General features: G+C 42.1%; 1 pseudogene; it reads right to left on the reverse strand.

Annotated features, from left to right (window-relative positions):
* The window catches only part of LOC115115761 (dedicator of cytokinesis protein 1-like), a 209,631-nt pseudogene extending 187,116 nt beyond the window's left edge, over positions 1-22,515 (reverse strand).
* Between the last annotated feature and the right edge of the window lie 732 nt (positions 22,516-23,247).

Raw genomic sequence — 23,247 nt, forward strand, 5'->3', positions numbered from 1 at the left:
TCTATCACATTGTCCTCTATGTAGCTACTATCACATTGTCCTCTACACTATCACATTGTCCTCTATCACATTGTCTATGTAGCTACTATCACATTGTCCTCTATGTAGCTACTATCACATTGTCCTCTATGTAGCTACTCACATAGCACATCACATTGTCCTCTATGTAGCTACTATCACATTGTCCTCTATGTAGCTACTATCACATTGTCCTCTATGTAGCTACTATCACATTGTCCTCTATGTAGCTACTATCACATTGTCCTCTATGTAGCTACTATCACATGTAGCTACTATCACATTGCCCTCTATGTAGCTACTATCACATTGTCCTCTATGTAGCTACTATCACATTGTCCTCTATGTAGCTACTATCACATTGTCCTATCACATTGTCCTCTGTGTAGCTACTATCATTGCCATGTAGCTACTATCACATTGTCCTCTATGTAGCTACTAGCTAACCATCTGTAGACATATCACATTCTCCTCTATGTAGCTACTATCACATTGTCCTCTGTAGCTACTATCACATTGTCCTCTATGTAGCTACTATCACAGCTAGCCTATCTGTGTCCATATCACATTGTCCTCTATGTAGCTACTATCATTGTCCTACTATCACATTGTCCTCTATGTAGTATTAACCTCTATGTAGCTACTATCACATTGTCCTCTATGTAGCTACTATCACATTGCCCTCTATGTAGCTACTATCACATTGTCCTCTATGTAGCTACTATCACATTGTCCTCTATGTAGCTACTATCACATTGTCCTCTGTGTAGCTACTATCACATTGCCCTCTATGTAGCTACTATCACATTGCCCTCTATGTAGCTACTATCACATCACATTGTCCTCTGTGTAGCTACTATCACATTGTCCTCTATGTAGCTACTATCACATTGTCCTCTATGTAGCTACTATCACATTGTCCTCTATCACATTGTCCTCTGTGTAGCTACTATCACATTGTCCTCTATGTAGCTACTATCACATTGTCCTCTATCACATTGTCCTCTGTGTAGCTACTATCACATTGTCCTCTATCACATTGTCCTCTATGTAGCTACTATCACATTGTCCTCTATGTAGCTACTATCACATTGTCCTCTATGTAGCTACTATCACATTGTCCTCTGTGTAGCTACTATCACATTGTCCTCTATGTAGCTACTATCACATTGTCCTCTATGTAGCTACTATCACATTGTCCTCTATGTAGCTACTATCACACTATTAGCTACTATCACATTGTCCTCTATGTAGCTACTATCACATTGTCCTCTATGTAGCTACTATCACATTGTCCTCTATGTAGCTACTATCACATTGCCCTCTATGTAGCTACTATCACATTGTCCTCTATGTAGCTACTATCACATTGTCCTCTATGTAGCTACTATCACATTGTCGTCTATGTAGCTACTATCACATTGTCCTCTGTGTAGCTACTATCACATTGTCCTCTATCACATTGCCCTCTATGTAGCTACTATCACATTGTCCTCTATGTAGCTACTAGCTAACCATCTGTAGACATATCACATTGTCCTCTGTGTAGCTACTATCACATTGTCCTCTATGTAGCTACTATCACATTGTCCTCTATGTAGCTACTATCACATTGTCCTCTATGTAGCTACTATCACATTGTCCTCTATGTAGCTACTATCACATTGTCCTCTATGTAGCTACTATCACATTGTCCTCTATCACATTGTCCTCTGTGTAGCTACTATCACATTGTCCTCTATGTAGCTACTATCACATTGTCCTCTATCACATTGTCCTCTATGTAGCTACTATCACATTGTCCTCTATGTAGCTACTATCACATTGTCCTCTATGTAGCTACTATCACATTGTCCTCTGTGTAGCTACTATCACATTGTCCTCTATGTAGCTACTATCACATTGTCCTCTATGTAGCTACTATCACATTGTCCTCTATGTAGCTACTATCACATTGTCCTCTATGTAGCTACTATCACATTGTCCTCTATGTAGCTACTATCACATTGTCCTCTATGTAGCTACTATCACATTGCCCTCTATGTAGCTACTATCACATTGTCCTCTATGTAGCTACTATCACATTGTCCTCTATGTAGCTACTATCACATTGTCGTCTATGTAGCTACTATCACATTGTCCTCTGTGTAGCTACTATCACATTGTCCTCTATCACATTGCCCTCTATGTAGCTACTATCACATTGTCCTCTATGTAGCTACTAGCTAACCATCTGTAGACATATCACATTCTCCTCTGTGTAGCTACTATCACATTGTCCTCTATGTAGCTACTATCACATTGTCCTCTATGTAGCTACTATCACATTGTCCTCTATGTAGCTACTATCACATTGTCCTCTATCACATTGTGTAGCTACTATCACATTGTCCTCTATCACATTGTCCTCTATGTAGCTACTATCACATGTAGCTACTATCACATTGTCCTCTATGTAGCTACTATCACATTGCCCTCTATGTAGCTACTATCACATTGTCCTCTATGTAGCTACTATCACATTGTCCTCTATGTAGCTACTATCACATTGTCCTCTGTGTAGCTACTATCACATTGCCCTCTATGTAGCTACTATCACATTGTCCTCTATCTCATTGTCCTCTATGTAGCTACTATCACATTGCCCTCTATGTAGCTACTATCACATTGTCCTCTATGTAGCTACTAGCTAACCATCTGTAGACATATCACATTGCCCTCTATGTAGCTACTATCACATTGCCCTCTATGTAGCTACTATCACATTGTCCTCTATGTAGCTACTAGCTAACCATCTGTAGACATATCACATTGCCCTCTATGTAGCTACTATCACATTGCCCTCTATGTAGCTACTATCACATTGTCCTCTATGTAGCTACTATCACATTGTCGTCTATGTAGCTACTATCACATTGTCGTCTATGTAGCTACTATCACATTGTCCTCTATGTAGCTACTATCACATTGTCCTCTATGTAGCTACTATCACATTGTCCTCTATCATTGTCCTCTGTGTAGCTACTATCACATTGTCCTCTATGTAGCTACTATCACATTGTCCTCTATGTAGCTACTATCACATTGTCCTCTCATTGTGTAGCTACTATCACATTGTCCTCTATGTACTATCACATTGTCCTCTATGTAGCTACTATCACATTGTCCTCTATCACATTGTCCTCTATGTAGCTACTATCACATTGTCCTCTATGTAGCTACTATCACATTGTCCTCTATGTAGCTACTATCACATTGTATCTGTGTAGCTACTATCACATTGTCCTCTATGTAGCTACTATCACATTGTCCTCTATGTAGCTACTATCACATTGTCCTCTATGTAGCTACTATCACATTGTCCTCTATGTAGCTACTATCACATTGTCCTCTATGTAGCTACTATCACATTGTCCTCTATGTAGCTACTATCACATTGCCCTCTATGTAGCTACTATCACATTGTCCTCTATGTAGCTACTATCACATTGTCCTCTATGTAGCTACTATCACATTGTCGTCTATGTAGCTACTATCACATTGTCCTCTGTGTAGCTACTATCACATTGTCCTCTATCACATTGCCCTCTATGTAGCTACTATCACATTGTCCTCTATGTAGCTACTAGCTAACCATCTGTAGACATATCACATTGTCCTCTGTGTAGCTACTATCACATTGTCCTCTATGTAGCTACTATCACATTGTCCTCTATGTAGCTACTATCACATTGTCCTCTATGTAGCTACTATCACATTGCCCTAGCTACTATCACATTGTCCTCTATGTAGCTACTATCACATTGTCCTCTGTGTAGCTACTATCACATTGTCCTCTATATAGCTACTAGCATTACTATCACATTGTCCTCTATGTAGCTACTATCACATTGTCCTCTATGTAGCTACTATCACATTGTCCTCTATGTAGCTACTATCACATTGTCCTCTGTGTAGCTACTATCACATTGTCCTCTATGTAGCTACTATCACATTGTCCTCTATGTAGCTACTATCACATTGTCCTCTATGTAGCTACTATCACATTGTCCTCTATGTAGCTACTATCACATTGTCCTCTATGTAGCTACTATCACATTGTCCTCTATGTAGCTACTATCACATTGCCCTCTATGTAGCTACTATCACATTGTCCTCTATGTAGCTACTATCACATTGTCCTCTATGTAGCTACTATCACATTGTCGTCTATGTAGCTACTATCACATTGTCCTCTGTGTAGCTACTATCACATTGTCCTCTATCACATTGCCCTCTATGTAGCTACTATCACATTGTCCTCTATGTAGCTACTAGCTAACCATCTGTAGACATATCACATTCTCCTCTGTGTAGCTACTATCACATTGTCCTCTATGTAGCTACTATCACATTGTCCTCTATGTAGCTACTATCACATTGTCCTCTATGTAGCTACTATCACATTGTCCTCTATCACATTGTCCTCTATGTAGCTACTATCACATTGTCCTCTATCACATTGTCCTCTATGTAGCTACTATCACATTGTAGCTACTATCACATTGTCCTCTATGTAGCTACTATCACATTGTCCTCTATGTAGCTACTATCACATTGTCCTCTGTGTAGCTACTATCACATTGCCCTCTATGTAGCTACTATCACATTGTCCTCTATCTCATTGTCCTCTATGTAGCTACTATCACATTGCCCTCTATGTAGCTACTATCACATTGTCCTCTATGTAGCTACTAGCTAACCATCTGTAGACATATCACATTGCCCTCTATGTAGCTACTATCACATTGCCCTCTATGTAGCTACTATCACATTGTCCTCTATGTAGCTACTAGCTAACCATCATTATCACATTCCTCTATGTAGCTACTATCACATTGCCCTCTATGTAGCTACTATCACATTGTCCTCTATGTAGCTACTATCACATTGTCGTCTATGTAGCTACTATCACATTGTCGTCTATGTAGCTACTATCACATTGTCCTCTATGTAGCTACTATCACATTGTCCTCTATCACATTGTCCTCTATGTAGCTACTATCACATTGTCCTCTATCACATTGTCCTCTATGTAGCTACTATCACATTGTCCTCTATGAAGCTACTATCACATTGTCCTCTATGTAGCTACTATCACATTGTCCTCTATGTAGCTACTATCACATGGTCCTCTATGTAGCTACTATCACATTGTCCTCTATGTAGCTACTAGCTAACCATCTGTAGACATATCACATTGCCCTCTATGTAGCTACTATCACATTGCCCTCTATGTAGCTACTATCACATTGTCCTCTATGTAGCTACTAGCTAACCATCTGTAGACATATCACATTGCCCTCTATGTAGCTACTATCACATTGCCCTCTATGTAGCTACTATCACATTGCCCTCTATGTAGCTACTATCACATTGTCCTCTATGTAGCTACTATCACATTGTCCTCTATCACATTGTCCTCTGTGTAGCTACTATCACATTGTCCTCTATGTAGCTACTATCACATTGTCCTCTATGTAGCTACTATCACATTGCCCTCTGTGTAGCTACTATCACATTGCCCTCTATGTAGCTACTATCACATTGCCCTCTATGTAACTACTAGCTAACCATCTGTAGACAATAAGGGCAATGTGCTAGTAAGAGTGACTGGCTGTCTGCTCTTCTGCAGGCGGGCGGCAGAGACACTCTTTCTGCTGATGAAATACTTTTTGTGGATATAGTGTAGAATAGATAACGGATAGAAATGAAACTATTCCCACTTGCAGTTTGGAGAAATGTCATTATGAGTGAGTTGTGGAAGATTTTTAATACGGCCTAAATGAGTTCCCTACTGGAGGAACACTGACTGAGGTATTTGAGTCGTCTGTCACCCACAGCCTGTCGTACACAGTCACTAAATGAGACACGAAACTGTAATCTCAGCACACCGCAACGTCAGGCGTGGGACGAAATATATATTGGCTCTGAAACAGTAGTGAGGACATAAACATTGAATAGGTTAGAGACAAACATTATATATTGATATCCAAGGAGTTGGATTTACATATGAGTCATTTAACAAGACGCTGCATGGCAGAGTGATTTACATAGTTAATTCCTCTTAATGTAGAGAGGTAATACAATTAAACTATAGGATGAGATTACAGAGAGACAGTGAAACTATAGGATGAGATTACAGAGACACAGTGAAATTATAGGATGAGATTACAGAGACACAGTGAAACTATAGGATGTAGATTACAGAGACACAATGAAACTATAGGATGAGATTACAGAGAGACAGTGAAACTATAGGATGTAGATTACAGAGACACAGTGAAACTATAGGATGAGATTACAGAGACACAGTGAAACTATAGGATGTAGATTACAGAGACAGTGAAACTATAGGATGTAGATTACAGAGAGACAGTGAAACTATAGGATGAGATTACAGAGACACAGTGAAACTATAGGATGAGATTACAGAGAGACAGTGAAACTATAGGATGAGATTACAGAGACAGTGAAATTATAGGATGAGATTACAGAGAGACAGTGAAACTATAGGATGAGATTACAGAGACACAGTGAAACTATAGGATGTAGATTACAGAGACACAGTGAAACTATAGGATGTAGATTACAGAGACACAGTGAAACTATAGGATGAGATTACAGAGACACAGTGAAACTATAGGATGTAGATTACAGAGACACAGTGAAACTATAGGATGAGATTACAGAGACACAGTGAAACTATAGGATGTAGATTACAGAGACACAGTGAAACTATAGGATGAGATTACAGAGAGACAGTGAAACTATAGGATGAGATTACAGAGAGACAGTGAAACTATAGGATGAGATTACAGACACACAGTGAAACTATAGGATGTAGATTACAGAGAGACAGTGAAACTATAGGATGAGATTACAGAGAGACAGTGAAACTATAGGATGTAGATTACAGAGAGACAGTGAGATTACAACAGTGAAACTATAGGATGAGATTACAGAGACACAGTGAAACTATAGGATGAGATTACAGAGAGACAGTGAAACTATAGGATGAGATTACAGAGACACAGTGAAACTATAGGATGAGATTACAGAGAGACAGTGAAACTATAGGATGAGATTACAGAGAGACAGTGAAACTATAGGATGAGAGTGAAACTTAGGATGAGAGAGAGACAGTGAAACTATAGGATGAGATTACAGAGAGACAGTGAAACTATAGGATGAGATTACAGAGACACAGTGAAACTATAGGATGAGATTACAGAGAGACAGTGAAACTATAGGATGAAACTATAGATTACAGAGACACAGTGAAACTATAGGATGAGATTACAGAGACACAGTGAAACTATAGGATGAGATTACAGAGACACAGTGAAACTATAGGATGTAGATTACAGAGAGACAGTGAAACTATAGGATGAGATTACAGAGACACAGTGAAACTATAGGATGAGATTACAGAGAGACAGTGAAACTATAGGATGTAGATTACAGAGAGACAGTGAAACTATAGGATGAGATTACAGAGACACAGTGAAACTATAGGATGAGATTACAGAGACACAGTGAAACTATAGGATGTAGATTACAGAGAGACAGTGAAACTATAGGATGAGATTACAGAGACACAGTGAAACTATAGGATGTAGATTACAGAGAGACAGTGAAACTATAGGATGAGATTACAGAGACACAGTGAAACTATAGGATGAGATTACAGAGACAGTGGAACAGTGAAACTATAGGATGAGATTACAGAGAGACAGTGAAACTATAGGATGTAGATTACAGAGAGACAGTGAAACTATAGGATGAGATTACAGAGACACAGTGAAACTATAGGATGAGATTACAGAGACACAGTGAAACTATAGGATGTGAAACTATAGGATGAGATTACAGAGAGACAGTGAAACTATAGGATGTAGATTACAGAGACACAGTGAAACTATAGGATGAGATTACAGAGACACAGTGAAACTATAGGATGTAGATTACAGAGAGACAGTGAAACTATAGGATGAGATTACAGAGAGACAGTGAAACTATAGGATGAGATTACAGAGACACAGTGAAACTATAGGATGTAGATTACAGAGAGACAGTGAAACTATAGGATGAGATTACAGAGAGACAGTGAAACTATAGGATGAGATTACAGAGACACAGTGAAACTATAGGATGAGATTACAGAGACACAGTGAAACTATAGGATGTAGATTACAGAGAGACAGTGAAACTATAGGATGAGATTACAGAGAGACAGTGAAACTATAGGATGAGATTAAGGAGAGACAGTGAAACTATAGGATGAGATTACAGAGATACAGTGAAACTATAGGATGAGATTACAGAGACACAGTGAAACTATAGGATGAGATTACAGAGACACAGTGAAACTATAGGATGAGATTACAGAGACACAGTGAAACTATAGGATGTAGATTACAGAGACACAGTGAAACTATAGGATGAGATTACAGAGAGACAGTGAAACTATAGGATGAGATTAAGGAGAGACAGTGAAACTATAGGATGAGATTACAGAGATACAGTGAAACTATCTACTTCCGGCGCCGACTGAGATGGCCGCCTCGCTTCGCGTTCCTAGGAAACTATGCAGTTTTTTGTTTTTTTTACGTGTTATTTCTTACATTAGTACCCCAGGTCATCTTAGGTTTCATTACATACAGTCGAGAAGAATTACTGAATATAAGATCAGTGCCAACTCACCATCAGTACGACCAAGAATATGTTTTCCGCGACGCGGATCCGGTGTTCTGCCTTACAAACAGGACAACGGAATGGATCGCATGCAGCGACCCAAGGAAACGACTCGAAAAAAAGAGGGAAACGAGGCGGTGTTCTGGTCAGACTCCGAAAAAGGGCACATCGCGCACCACTCCCCAGCATTCTTCTTGCCAATGTCCAGTCTCTTGACAACAAGGTTGACGAAATCCGAGCAAGGGTAGCATTCCAGAGGGACATCAGAGACTGCAACGTTCTCTGCTTCACAGAAACATGGCTTACTGGGAAGACGCTATCCGATGCGGTGCAGCCAACGGGTTTCTCCACGCATCGCGCCCGACAGAAACAAACATCTTTCTGGTAAGAAGAGTGGCGGGGCGTATGCCTCATGACTAACGAGACATGGTGTGATGAAGGAAACATACAGGAACTCAAATCCTTCTGTTCACCTGATTTAGAATTCCTCACAATCAAATGTAGACCGCATTATCTTCCAAGAGAATTCTCCTCGATTATAATCACAGCCGTATATATCCCCCCAAGCAGACACATCGATGGCTCTGAACGAACTTTATTTAACTCTTTGCAAACTGGAAACCATTTATCCGGAGGCTGCATTCATTGTAGCTGGGGATTTTAACAAAGCTAATCTGAAAACAAGACTCCCTAAATTTTACCAGCATATCGATTCGCAACCAGGGGTGGTAAAACCTTGGATCATTGTTACTCTAACTTCCATGACGCATATAAGGCCCTGCCCCGCCCCCTTTCGGAAAAGCTGACCACGACTCCATTTTGCTGATCCCTGCCTACAGGCAGAAACTAAAACAAGAGGCTCCCACGCTGAGGTCTGTCCAACGCTGGTCAGACCAAGCTGACTCCACACTCCAAGACTGCTTCCATCACGTGGACTGGGACATGTTTCGTGCGTCAGATGGAAATATTGACGAATACGCTGATTCGGTGTGCGAGTTCATTAGAACGTGCGTCGAAGATGTCGTTCCCATAGCAACGATAAAAACATTCCCAAACCAGAAACCGTGGATTGATGGCAGCATTCGCGTGAAACTGAAGCGCGAACCACTGCTTTTAATCAGGGCAAGGTGTCTGGTAACATGTTCGAATATAAACAATGCAGCTATTCCCTCCAAGGCTATTAAACAAGCTAAGCGTCAGTACAGAGACAAAGTGGAATCTCAATTCAATGGCTCAGACACAAGAGGCATGTGGCAGGGTCTACAGTCAATCACGGACTACAAGAAGAAACCCAGCCCAGTCACGGACCAGGATGTCTTGCTCCCAGGCAGACTAAATAACTTTTTGCCCGCTTTGAGGACAATACAGTGCCACTGACACGGCCTGCAACGAAAACATGCGGTCTCTCCTTCACTGCAGCCGAGGTGAGTAAGACATTTAAACGTGTTAACCCTCGCAAGGCTGCAGGCCCAGACGGCATCCCCAGCCGCGCCCTCAGAGCATGCGCAGACCAGCTGGCCGGTGTGTTTACGGACATATTCAATCAATCCCTATACCAGTCTGCTGTTCCCACATGCTTCAAGAGGGCCACCATTGTTCCTGTTCCCAAGAAAGCTAAGGTAACTGAGCTAAACGACTACCGCCCGTAGCACTCACTTCCGTCATCATGAAGTGCTTTGAGAGACTAGTCAAGGACCATATCACCTCCACCCTACCTGACACCCTAGACCCACTCCAATTTGCTTACCGCCCAAATAGGTCCACAGACGATGCAATCTCAACCACACTGCACACTGCCCTAACCCACCTGGACAAGAGGAATACCTATGTGAGAATGCTGTTCATCGACTACAGCTCGGCATTCAATACCATAGTACCCTCCAAGCTCGTCATCAAGCTCGAGACCCTGGGTCTCGACCCCGCCCTGTGCAACTGGGTACTGGACTTCCTGACGGGGCCGCCCCAGGTGGTGAGGGTAGGCAACAACATCTCCTCCCGCTGATCCTCAACACGGGGCCCCACAAGTGCGTTCTGAGCCCTCTCCTGTACTCCCTGTTCACCACGACTGCGTGGCCACGCACGCCTCCAACTCAATCATCAAGTTTGCGGACGACACAACAGTGGTAGGCTTGATTACCAACAACGACGAGACGGCCTACAGGGAGGAGGTGAGGGCCCTCGGAGTGTGGTGTCAGGAAAATAACCTCACACTCAACGTCAACAAAACTAAGGAGATGATTGTGGACTTCAGGAAACAGCAGAGGGAACACCCCCTATCCACATCGATGGATCAGTAGTGGAGAGGGTAGCAAGTTTTAAGTTCCTCGGCATACACATCACAGACAAACTGAATTGGTCCACTCACACTGACAGCGTCGTGAAGAAGCGCAGCAGCGCCTCTTCAACCTCAGGAGGCTGAAGAAATTCGGCTTGTCACCAAAAGCACTCACAAACTTCTACAGATGCACAATCGAGAGCATCCTGGCGGGCTGTATCACCGCCTGGTACGGCAACTGCTCCGCCCTCAACCGTAAGGCTCTCCAGAGGGTAGTGAGGTCTGCACAACGCATCACCGGGGCAAACTACCTGCCCTCCAGGACACCTACACCACCCGATGTTACAGGAAGGCCATAAAGATCATCAAGGACATCAACCACCGAACCACTGCCTGTTCACCCCGCTATCATCCAGAAGGCGAGGTCAGTACAGGTGCATCAAAGCTGGGACCGAGAGACTGAAAAACAGCTTCTATCTCAAGGCCATCAGACTGTTAAACAGCCACCACTAACATTGAGTGGCTGCTGCCAACACACTGTCATTGACACTGACCCAACTCCAGCCACTTTAATAATGGGAATTGATGGGAAATGATGTAAATATATCACTAGCCACTTTAAACAATGCTACCTTATATAATGTTACTTACCCTACATTATTCATCTCATATGCATATGTATATACTGTACTCTAGATCATCGACTGCATTCTTATGTCACTAGCCAAGGATGAGATTACAGAGACACAGTGAAACTATAGGATGAGATTACAGAGACACAGTGAAACTATAGGATGAGATTACAGAGACACAGTGAAACTATAGGATGTAGATTACAGAGACACAGTGAAACTATAGGATGTAGATTACAGAGACACAGTGAAACTATAGGATGAGATTACAGAGACACAGTGAAACTATAGGATGAGATTACAGAGAGATGAAACAGAGACACAGTGAAACTATAGGATGAGATTACAGAGACACAGTGAAACTATAGGATGTAGATGACAGAGAGACAGTGAAACTATAGGATGAGATTACAGAGACACAGTGAAACTATAGGATGAGATTACTATAGGATGAGACACAGTGAACTATAGGATGATTACAGAGAGATGACAGAGAGACAGTGAAACTATAGGATGTAGATTACAGAGAGACAGTGAAACTATAGGATGAGATTACAGGACACAGTGAAACTATAGATGAGATTACAGAGAGACAGTGAAACTATAGGATGAGATTACAGAGAGACAGTGAAACTATATGATGTAGATTACAGAGACACAGTGGAACTATAGGATGTAGATTACTATAGGATGAGAGAGAGACAGTGAAACAGTGGAACTATAGGATGAGATTACAGAGACACAGTGAAACTATAGGATGAGATTACAGAGAGACAGTGAAACTATAGGATGAGATTACAGAGACACAGTGAAACTATAGGATGTAGATTACAGAGAGACAGTGGAACTATGGGATGAGAGGATCTCATCCTATAGTTTGTCTCTGTCCTGTCCTCTGGGGAGTGTGTGATGGGGGTAATGTCCTCTGGGGAGTGTGTGATGGTGGTAATGTCCTGTCCTCTGGGGAGTGTGATGGGGGTAATGACGGATGGTGGTAATGTCCTGTCCTCTGGGGAGTGGGACGGTGGTAATGTCCTGTCCTCTGGGGAGTGTGTGACGGGGTAATGTCCTGTCCTCTGGGGGGGAGTGGGGGTAATGTCCTCTGGGGAGTGTGTGATGGTGGTAATGTCCTGTCCTCTGGGGAGTGTGTGTGTGATGGGGGGGTAATGTCCTGTCCTCTGGGGAGTGTGTGATGGGGGTAATGTCCTGTCCTCTGGGGAGTGTGTGATGGGGGTAATGTCCTGTCCTCTGGGGAGGGTGTGATGGGGGTAATGTCCTGTCCTCTGGGGAGTGTGTGATGGGGTAATGTCCTGTCCTCTGGGGAGTGTGTGATGGGGTAATGTCCTGTCCTCTGGGGAGTGTGTGATGGGGGTAATGTCCTGTCCTCTGGGGAGTGTGTGATGGGGGTAATGTCCTGTCCTCTGGGGAGGGTGTGATGGGGGTCCTCTGGGGAATGTAACTCACTTCTGGAAGATCTTGGATCATCCTCTAGGGAGTGTGTTTGTCGCTCCTCTGGAGAAGTTCTCAAGCTGCAAGGACTCCTGGGTAAGATGGGGGTAATGCCTGGGGACGGGGAGGTGGGGAAGTAGTTGTTCCACAGCTGAGAGGAGAGAATGTCCTGTCCTCTGGGGGAGAGGGGAGATGGAAGATCTTGGATCGTTTGTCGCTGGAGAAGAGAAGGAGAGGAAGAAGAGAGAGGGAGATACAGCTGAGAGAGAGAGAGGAGAGAGGGAGATAAGTGAGGAGAGAGAGGAGAGAAGAGAGAGGGAGATAAGTGAGGGAGAGAGAGGAGAGAGGGAGATAAGTGAGGAGAGAAGGGAGGAGAGAGGGAGATAAGTGAGAGAGAAGAGAGGAGAGAGGGAGATAAGTGAGGAGAGAGAGGAGAGAAGAGAGGGAGATAAGAGGAGAGGAGAGAAGAGAGAAGAGAGAGGGAGATAAGTGAGGAGAGAGAGAGAGAGAGAGAGGGGGAGAGGAAGGGAGAGAGAGAAGAGAGAAGAGGAGAGAGGAAGGAGAGGAGGAGAGAAGGAAGGAGAGGAGGAAGAGAGAGGGAAGAGAGAAGGGAGATATCTATAAAAAGAGAGAGACAGGACCATTCTATATTAACTCCGCCCTTCAGACACTCTCTTTGATATCATATTGCCAGGTTGTCATAGCAATAACAATCTCATCCTGAAGATATAAACATTCAGATATTAGACTCCGCCCTTCAGACACTCTCTTCTGAAGATTCTATAAACTGAAGATATCTATAAACATTCAGACCATTCTATATTAGACTCCGCCCTTCAGACACTCTCTTTCTGAAGATATCTATAAACATTCAGACCATTCTATATTTTCTCAGACACTCTCTTTCTAAAGATATCTATAAACATTCAGACCATTCTATATTAGACACTCTCTTTCTCTATAAACATTCAGACCATTCTTCAGACACTCTATTTCTGAAGATATCTATAAACATTCAGACCATTCTATTATTAGACACTCTCTTTCTGAAGATATCTATAAACATTCAGACCATTCAGACACACTCTCTTTCTGAAGATATCTATAAACATTCAGAAGCAGATTTCTGAAGCAGACCATTCTATATTAGACACAGACACTCTCTTCCTGAACACACAGACACACACGACAACATGGCTTAGATTCAGAGACGCATATTCATTCTATTAAAGAGGTGTTGTAGCCAGACAAATGATCCACGTGCCCTTTAGTTGTTGATGAAGATATATTCCAAATGAGAGAATTCAGCAGAGGACGTTTCAGTGTTATTAGGAGACACGTGAACTTTATCACAATGAAGACATGACCTGAAGGCTTTAAAAAGCTGTCGAGACCTTCGTCTGCACTTAAATAGTTAACAACATTTAACAATTCTTCCATATGTGACAGATTTGAAAAGTAGGAAAAAAAAGGAGCATGAATTCCTCGAAGAGACGAGATAAAATATTCCTGAAATGGCTTTTTTTAAATCACAGCTCATTATACAGTCATTTAAGCGTACCACTGTCAAACGTGTTTAAATCACAGCTCATTATACAGTCATTTAAGCGTACCACTGTCAAACGTGTTAAAATCACAGCTCATTATACAGTCATTTAAGCGTACCACTGTCAAACGTGTTCATGCTAATCTCGTTTTTAGTGCTGTAGAGTTCAACCCCTTTCGTTAAGAGCGTTCAAATGACCAAGTGAGTCCCAAATGGCACCCTATTCTCTATTCGGTGCACTACTTCGTACCAGCGCCCTAGTCAAAAGTAGTGCACTACCTAGGGGATAAGGTGTCATTTGGGACGTAATCTCTACTATTACAGAGCCTTCAGAAAGTGTTTATACCCTTGGACTTAATCTCCGTGTTGTTACAGACTGAATTCAACATGGATTAAATGGATTTCTTTTCTCACCCATCTACACACAATACCCCACAATGCCCCACAATGCCCCAACAATACCCCACAATGCCCCAACAATACCCTACAATACCCCAACAATACCCCACAATGCCCCAACAATACCCTACAATACCCCACAATACCCTACAATGCCCCACAATACCCTACAATGCCCCAACAATACCCTACAATACCCCAACAATACCCCACAATGCCCCAACAATACCCCAACAATACACAATACCCCACAATGCCCCAACAATACCCTACAATACCCCAACAATACCCCACAATACCCTACAATGCCCCACAATACCCCACAATGCCCCAACAATACCCCACAATACCCTACAATACCCCAACAATACCCTACAATACCCTACAATGCCCCACAATACCCACAATGCCCCAACAATACCCCACAATACCCAACAATATCCCAGCAATGCCCCACAATACCCCACAATGCTCCACAATGCCCCACAATACCCAAACAATACCCCACAATAGCCTACAATACCCCACCATACCCCACAATAGCCTACAATACCCCACAATATCCCACAATGACAAGTGAAAACACATTCTTAATTCATAAAAAAAAGAAAAGAAACATCCCTTTTTCAGGACCCTGTCTTTCAAAGATAAACGTAAAAATCCAAATAACTTCACAGATCTTCATTGTAAAGGATTTAAACACTGTTTCCCTGCTTGTTCAATAAACCATAAACAATGAATGAACATGCACCTGTGGAACGGTCGTTAAGACACTAACAGCTTACAGACGGTAGGCAATTAAGGTCACAGTTATGAAAACTTAGGACACTAAAGAGGCCTTTGTACTGACTCTGAAAACCACCAAAAGAAAGATGCCCAGTGTCCCTGCTCATCTGCGTGAACGTGTCTTAGGCACGCTGCAAGGAGGCATGAGGACTGCAGATGTGGCCAGGGCAATAAATTACAATGTCCGTACTGTGAGAAGCTTAAGACAGCGCTACAGGGAGACAGGACGGACAGCTGATCGTCCTCGCAGTGGCAGACCACGTGTAACAACACCTGCACAAGATCGGTACATCTGAACATCACACCTGCGGGACAGGTACAGGATGGCAACAACAACTGCCCGAGTTACACCAGGAACACACAATCCCTCCATCAGTGCTCAGACTGTCCGCAATAGGCTGAGAGAGGCTGGACTGAGGGCTTGTAGGCCTGTTGTAAGGCAGGTCCTCACCAGACATCACCGGCAACAACGTCACCTATGAGCACAAACATACCATCACTGGACCAGACAGGACTAGCAAAAAGTGCTCTTCACTGACGAGTCACGGTGTTGTCTGACCAGGGGTGATGGTCAGATTTGCATTTATCGTTGAAGGAATGAGCGTTACACCGATGCCTGTACTTTGGAGCAGGATCGATTTGAAGGTGGAGGGTCATTCATGGTCTGAGGCGGTGTGTCACAGCATCATCGGACTGAGCTTGTTGTCATTGCATGCAATCTCAACGCTGTGCGTTACAGGGAAGACATCCTCCTCCCTCATGTGGTACCCTTCCTGCAGGCTCATCCTGACATGACAATGCCACCAGTCATACTGCTCATTCTGTGCGTGATTTCCTGCAAAACAGGAATGTCAGTGTTCTGCCATGGCCAGCGAAGAGCCCGGATCTCAATCCCATTGAGCACATCTGGGACCTGTTGGATCGGAGGGTAAGGGCAAGGGACATTCCCCCGAGAAATGTCAGGGAACTTGCAGGTGCCTTGGTGGAAGAGTGGGGTAACATCTCACAGCAAGAACTGGCATATCTGGTGCAGTTCAGGAGGAGATGCACTGCAGTACTTAATGCAGCTGGTGGCCACACAAGATACTGACTGTTACTTTTGATTTTGACCCCCCGTTTGTTCAGGGACAAATTATTACATTTCTGTTAGTCACATGTCTGTGGAACTTGTTCAGTTTATGTCTCAGTTGTTGAATCTTGTTATGTTCATACAAATATTTACACGTTAAATTTGCAGAAAATAAATGCAGTTGACAGTGAGAGAATGTTTTTTTGTTGTTGCTGAGATTAGAAAAGCATTCAAAATCAAATATAGAAATATTAAAAGTTTGGACACCTACTCATTCCAGGGTTTTCTTTATTTTGACTATTTTCTGTATTTGCAGAATAATAGTGAAGACATCAAAACTATGAAATAACACATATGGAATCATGTAGTAACCAAGAAAGTGTTAAACAAATCAAAATATATTTTATATTTGAGATTATTAAAAGTAGCCACCCTTTGCCTTGATGACAACTTTGCAGTCTCTTGGCATTTTCTCAAACAGCTTCATGAGGTAGTCACCTGGAATGCATTTCAATTAACACGTTCATTTGTGGAATTTCTTTCCTTCTTAATGTGTTTGAGCCAATCAGTTGTGTTGTGACAAGGTAGGGGTGGTATGCAGAAGATAGCCCTATTTGGTAAAAGACCAAGTCCACATTAAGAACAGCTCAAATAATCAAAGTGAAACGCAGTCCATCATTACTTTAAGACATGAAGGTCAGTCAATCCGGAAAATGTCAAGAATTTTTATGTTTCTTCAACTGCAGTCACAAAAACCATCAAGCGCTGTGATTACACTGACTCTCATGAGGACCGCCACAGGAAAGGAAGACCCAGAGTTACCTCTGCTTCACAGAGTTAAAGTAACAGACATCTCAACATCTCAGCTGTTCTGAGGTCACTGCTTGAATCAGGCCTTCATGGTCGACTTGCTGCAAAGAAACCACTACTAAAGGACACCAATAAGAAGAAGAGACTTGCTTGGGCCAAGAAACATGAGCAATTAGACTGGTGGAAAACTGCCCTTTGGTCTGATGATTTGACCGCTGTGTCTTTGTGGGATGCAGAGTAAGTGATCAGATGATCTTCACGTGTGTGGTTCCCATCGTGAAGTATGGAGGAGGAAGTGTGATGGTGTCAGGGTGCTTTGATGGTAACACTGTCAGTGATTTATTTAGAATTCAAGGCACACAACCAGCATTGCTACCACAGCATTCTGCAGCGATATGCCATCACATCTGGTTTGCGCTCAGTGGGATTATATATTTTTTTTCAAAATGAGAATGACCCAACACACCTCTAGGCTGTGTAATGGCTATTTGACCAAGGAGAGTGATGGAGTGCTGCATCAGAAGGCCTGGCCTCCACAATCACCCGACCTCAACCCAAATGAGATGGTTTGAGATGAGTCGGACCGCAGAGTGAAGGAAAAGCAGTCAACAAGTGCTCAGCATATGTGGGAACCCCTTCAAGACGCTTGGAAAAGCATTCCAGGTGAAACTGGTGGAGAGAATGCCAAGAGTGTGCAAAGCTGTCGTCAAGGAAAAGGGTGGCTATTTTGAAGAATCTCCAATATAAAATATGCATACATTTACAAGGTAATATGCAAAAGACTAATACCAGGATCACGGGTTGAGGACCAGGGCTCAAGTCCTACTTCAACACTCTTTAAAATTATTGAAGGAAGCCCTCAAATTAGATAAAGACGTCCTTGTAGACCACTCATATCGGGGCTCTCAAGCAAGAAGCCTGATGGAAAACCTTATGTCATCGTGGCTAAACTACACCACTACCAGGATTGTATTGGTGTAACGTAACTTACTTGTCTTACTTGACACCTTTGTTGAGAACTTAGATGTTCCTACAGTTGAACGAGAGATAGCTGCTGAACTAGAAGAGCAACTCTCGGTAGAAGAGATGGTGTTGGAAATTAAATCTACGCAGTGAATCCCCTGGACCCGACGGATTTCTGAGGTAATTCTTATAAAAAACATTCTCAGATCTACACCTCTCCTCTCTTGCTTTCAGTATTTGAGGAATCAATTCTCCTCAAACTCTTTAACCCTCTGCAATGAGACAGGCATGCATTTCACTTCTTCTGATAAAAACAACCTCTTGAGTGTGGTTCATATAAGGCCTTTAAGTTCTTTACTGAATTGAGTTGTAAAGATTATTTCTAAGATGATTGCCTGCCGTTTTGAGTCAGTCCTTCCCTGCATTATATGTACAGATGAAACGTTTTGAGTCAGTCCTACCCTACATTATCTCCACAGATCAAACGTTTTGAGTCAGTCATTCTCTACATTAACTCCACAAAGCAAACATTTTGAGTCAGTCCTTCTCCACAGAGCAAATATTTTGAGTCAGTCCTTCCCTACATTATCTCTACAGATCAAACTGTTAATTAAAAATCATCATTATTTTTTCAACATCAGACATCTGTATAATATACTTTATAATCCCTCCTCATCTGATAACCCAGAGATAATGTTATCACTTGGAACAAGCGAGGGTTGTCCTCTATCCCCTCAGCTGTTTGCCATTGCAATTGAGCCTTTAGCCATAGCAAATACGTAATAACACCACTATCAAAAGGTATTCGAAGAGGGGGCTTAGAGCACTCTAAGCATATGACATGCTATTTTATGTCTGACCCTTTAACTGGTCTTCCAAATTCAAATCAAATACAATTTTATTAGTCAAATGTTTAGCAGATGTTATTGTAGCGAAATGTTTGTTCCAGAGATCCAGGTTCTACTAAAGACATTTGGTAAAATATCCGGGTTGAAAGTGAATTGATGCCTTTTAATCCTTCTGCCATGCAAACGTATTTTAGTCATGTGTCCTTCAGGGTGACGACACAGAAATTGAAATATTTGGGTCACACACAATTTACAAAGATTTCCCTCCCTTGATACTCCGCCTGAAACAGGCGCAGGAAGCCTAGTGGTTAGAGCGTTGGACTAGTAACCGAAAGGTTGCAATATCGAATCCCCGAGCTGCCCCTGAACAAGGCAGTTTAACCCCGTAGGCGTCATTGTAAATAATAATTTGTCCTTAACTGAATTTCCTCATTAAATACAGGTAAACGTTAAAAAAAATAAAAAAATGATTTACTTTCTCTTTCTTTGAGCAGAATAATTAACAAAATTAATTTATTCCCTAAGTTTTTACACTTATTTCAATGCATTCTTATTTTTATGATAAAATATATATTTTTTATCTCCATAGATAAACTGATATCTGCTTTTATCTGGATCAAGAAAAACCCTTGGATAAGTAGGAGCGTATTGCAGAGATCTCGTCCCCAGGGTGGTATGAACGCCCTAACTTCTACTGAGGCCATTCTTTCCCTGACTTCTGCTGAGGCCATTCTTTCCCTGACTTCTGCTGAGGCCATTCTTTCCCTGATTTCTGCTGAGGCCATTCAATCCCTGACTTCTGCTGAGGCCATTCTTTCCCTGACTTCTGCTGAGGCCATTCTTTCCCTGACTTCTGCTGAGGCCATTCTTTCCCTGACTTCTGCTGAGGCCATTCTTTCCCTGACTTCTACTGAGGCCATTCTTTCCCTGACTTCTGCTGAGGCCATTCTTTCCCTGACTTCTGCTGAGGCCATTCTTTCCCTGACTTCTGCTGAGGCCATTCTTTCCCTGACTTCTGCTGAGGCCATATTATCGTAAATTCTGCTGAGGCCATTCTTTCCCTGACTTCTACTGAGGCCATTCTTTCCCTGACTTCTGCTGAGGCCATTCTTTCCCTGACTTCTACTGAGGCCATATTATCGTAAATTCTGCTGAGGCCATTCTTTCCCTGACTTCTACTGAGGCCATTCTTTCCCTGACTTCTGCTGAGGCCATATTATCGTAAATGCTGCACGGCCAATGCAGACGCCGGATTGACCAATGCACTTCTCTCTCCAATTTAGTCATTGTCTGTGCTCCTGTCAATGTTGAGTAAGGACACGCACGTATAGAAGAAGGCCTATAGCCTACTTATACCTATAGCCTACCAGTAGACCTAAATATACCTGGCCTGCGTGCAAATGAAGGCATATAAATGTGCTCATTCGGTGATCCAAGAGTGAGCAAAGCTGTCATCAAGGCAAAGGGTGGCTACTTTGAAGAATCTTAAATATAAAATATATTTAGATTTTCTTCACACTTTTTTGGTTACTACAAGATTCCATATGTGTTATTTCATATCTCCACTATTATTCTACAATGTAGAAAATAGTAAGAATTTAGAAAAACCCTTGAGTTTTGAGTAATTATGACTGGTGCATATCTTTATTTTTTATCTTCATCCAAATATGTTCTACCTGCAGGCTGCAATCTATTAATTTGATGTTCATATTTATATTTAATTTTCTAATAATAACAGCTTTATGCTATTTTAACATATTTGGCAATGGAAATAGAAGTGACTCTTTAGGTTTGTATCATTTTCATTTAGATTTGGAAAGAATTTAGATGAACCACATGGCAATGATTTTGAGATATGATAAAATAAATTAAAAGTAAAATGTTTCACGGAAATGTGCAGATGAAATCCATAACTGGCAGGCAGATTGGTAGAAACGGTAAGATAAATTGACATTCCACATGAGAAATATTGCCGATTCCCCATGTAGTGTATTACGGCAACTTCCTGAGAGTAATGGCATAATCTGCGAAAGCCAGCAGGAACAGGAGGAGAATAGTTGGGTCAGGTTAAGGTTGTTTTACTCTGGTTATCTAGATCTCTGGCTCCCTCTTGAGGCATTTTGTCTTATTTAATCAAACCGTAAGCTTAAAGCATCGGACAAGCTCAATACATATAGCTGATTTTATTCAAACACATTGGAAAAATACACGTTTAAAACATTCTAGCAATTGATCGGTCAAAAGAACAAGACCAATATTTTTTGGGGTCGGGATCAACCCTAAAATAAGCACACATTTTACAGTTCATTAACAGTATTCAACCCGTGTTTTTGATGCAGGAGCCTGCTCTGCAAAGTGTCAGCAATAAATACTTTGAAGGCAATCAAGTCACTGTTCTGAACCATCTTTAATGACTTCACTATTCAACCAGTCTCGTTAAGCTCTCCTAATGCAGTGCAAGACTAGCGAAACAAAGCTCTACATAAACAGATTGACATAATTCAACCAGTCTTCAGGTCTGGCAGATTGACTAATGGAGTAACAGTATTTGTGTTTAACAAACGGAGGCTTTATAGAGTGGTGAGCTATACAGGGTGCTATAGGGCTCAGGTCAGAAACCTTACCTGAAGCTCAAAGTTGGTCTGGTCCAGGAACTTCTTGTTTAACACGGCTGCATACTGATTAATGGCCCTCAGGAACACTCTGAAAGAAATCACAGAGACATCTGGTTTAGATCCAAACTGATTAATGGCTCTCAGGAACACTCTGAAAGAAATCACAGAGACATCTGGTTTAGATCCAAACTGATTAATGGTCCTGAAAGAAATCACAGAGACATCTGGTTTAGATCCAAACATTCTGAAAGAAATCACAGAGACATCTGGTTTAGATCCAAACTGATTAATGGCTCTCAGGAACACTCTGAGGGAAATCACAGAGACATCTGGTTTAGATCCAAACTGATTAATGGCCCTCAGGAACATTCTGAAAGAAATCACAGAGACATCTGGTTTAGATCCAAACTGATTAATGGTCCTCAGGAACAGTTTGAAAGAAATCACAGAGACATCTGGTTTAGATCCAAACTGATTAATGGCCCTCAGGAACAGTTTGAAAGAAATCACAGAGACATCTGGTTCAGATCCAAACTGATTAATGGCCCTCAGGAACACTCAGACAGCAGGAGAACATTACCAGGAACAGACAGCAGGAGAACATTACCAGGAACACTCAGATAGCAGGAGAACAATACCAGGAACAGACAGCAGGAGAACATTACCAGGAACAGACAGCAGGAGAACATTACCAGGAACACTCAGACAGCAGGAGAACATTACCAGGAACAGACAGAAGGAGAACATTACCAGGAACACACATGATGGCACTGGTCCTCTAAGGACTGGGAGAAATGGGAGAGCATCTCAAAAACTGTCACACTAGGCCATATCACCACCTCATTACTCTGCTTCACCCTACATATCACCACCTCATTACTATGTTCCACCCCCACCCTACATATCACCACCTCATTACTATGTTCCACCCCCACCCTACATATCACCACCTCATTACTATGTTCCACCCTACATATCACCACCTCATTACTATGTTCCACCCTACATATCACCACCTCATTACTATGTTCCACCCCCACCCTACATATCACCACCTCATGACTATGTTCCACCCTACATATCACCACCTCATTACTATGT

The sequence above is a fragment of the Oncorhynchus nerka genome, linkage group LG10 (genome assembly GCF_034236695.1).
Source record: "Oncorhynchus nerka isolate Pitt River linkage group LG10, Oner_Uvic_2.0, whole genome shotgun sequence".
NCBI classification, from domain to species: domain Eukaryota; kingdom Metazoa; phylum Chordata; class Actinopteri; order Salmoniformes; family Salmonidae; genus Oncorhynchus; species Oncorhynchus nerka.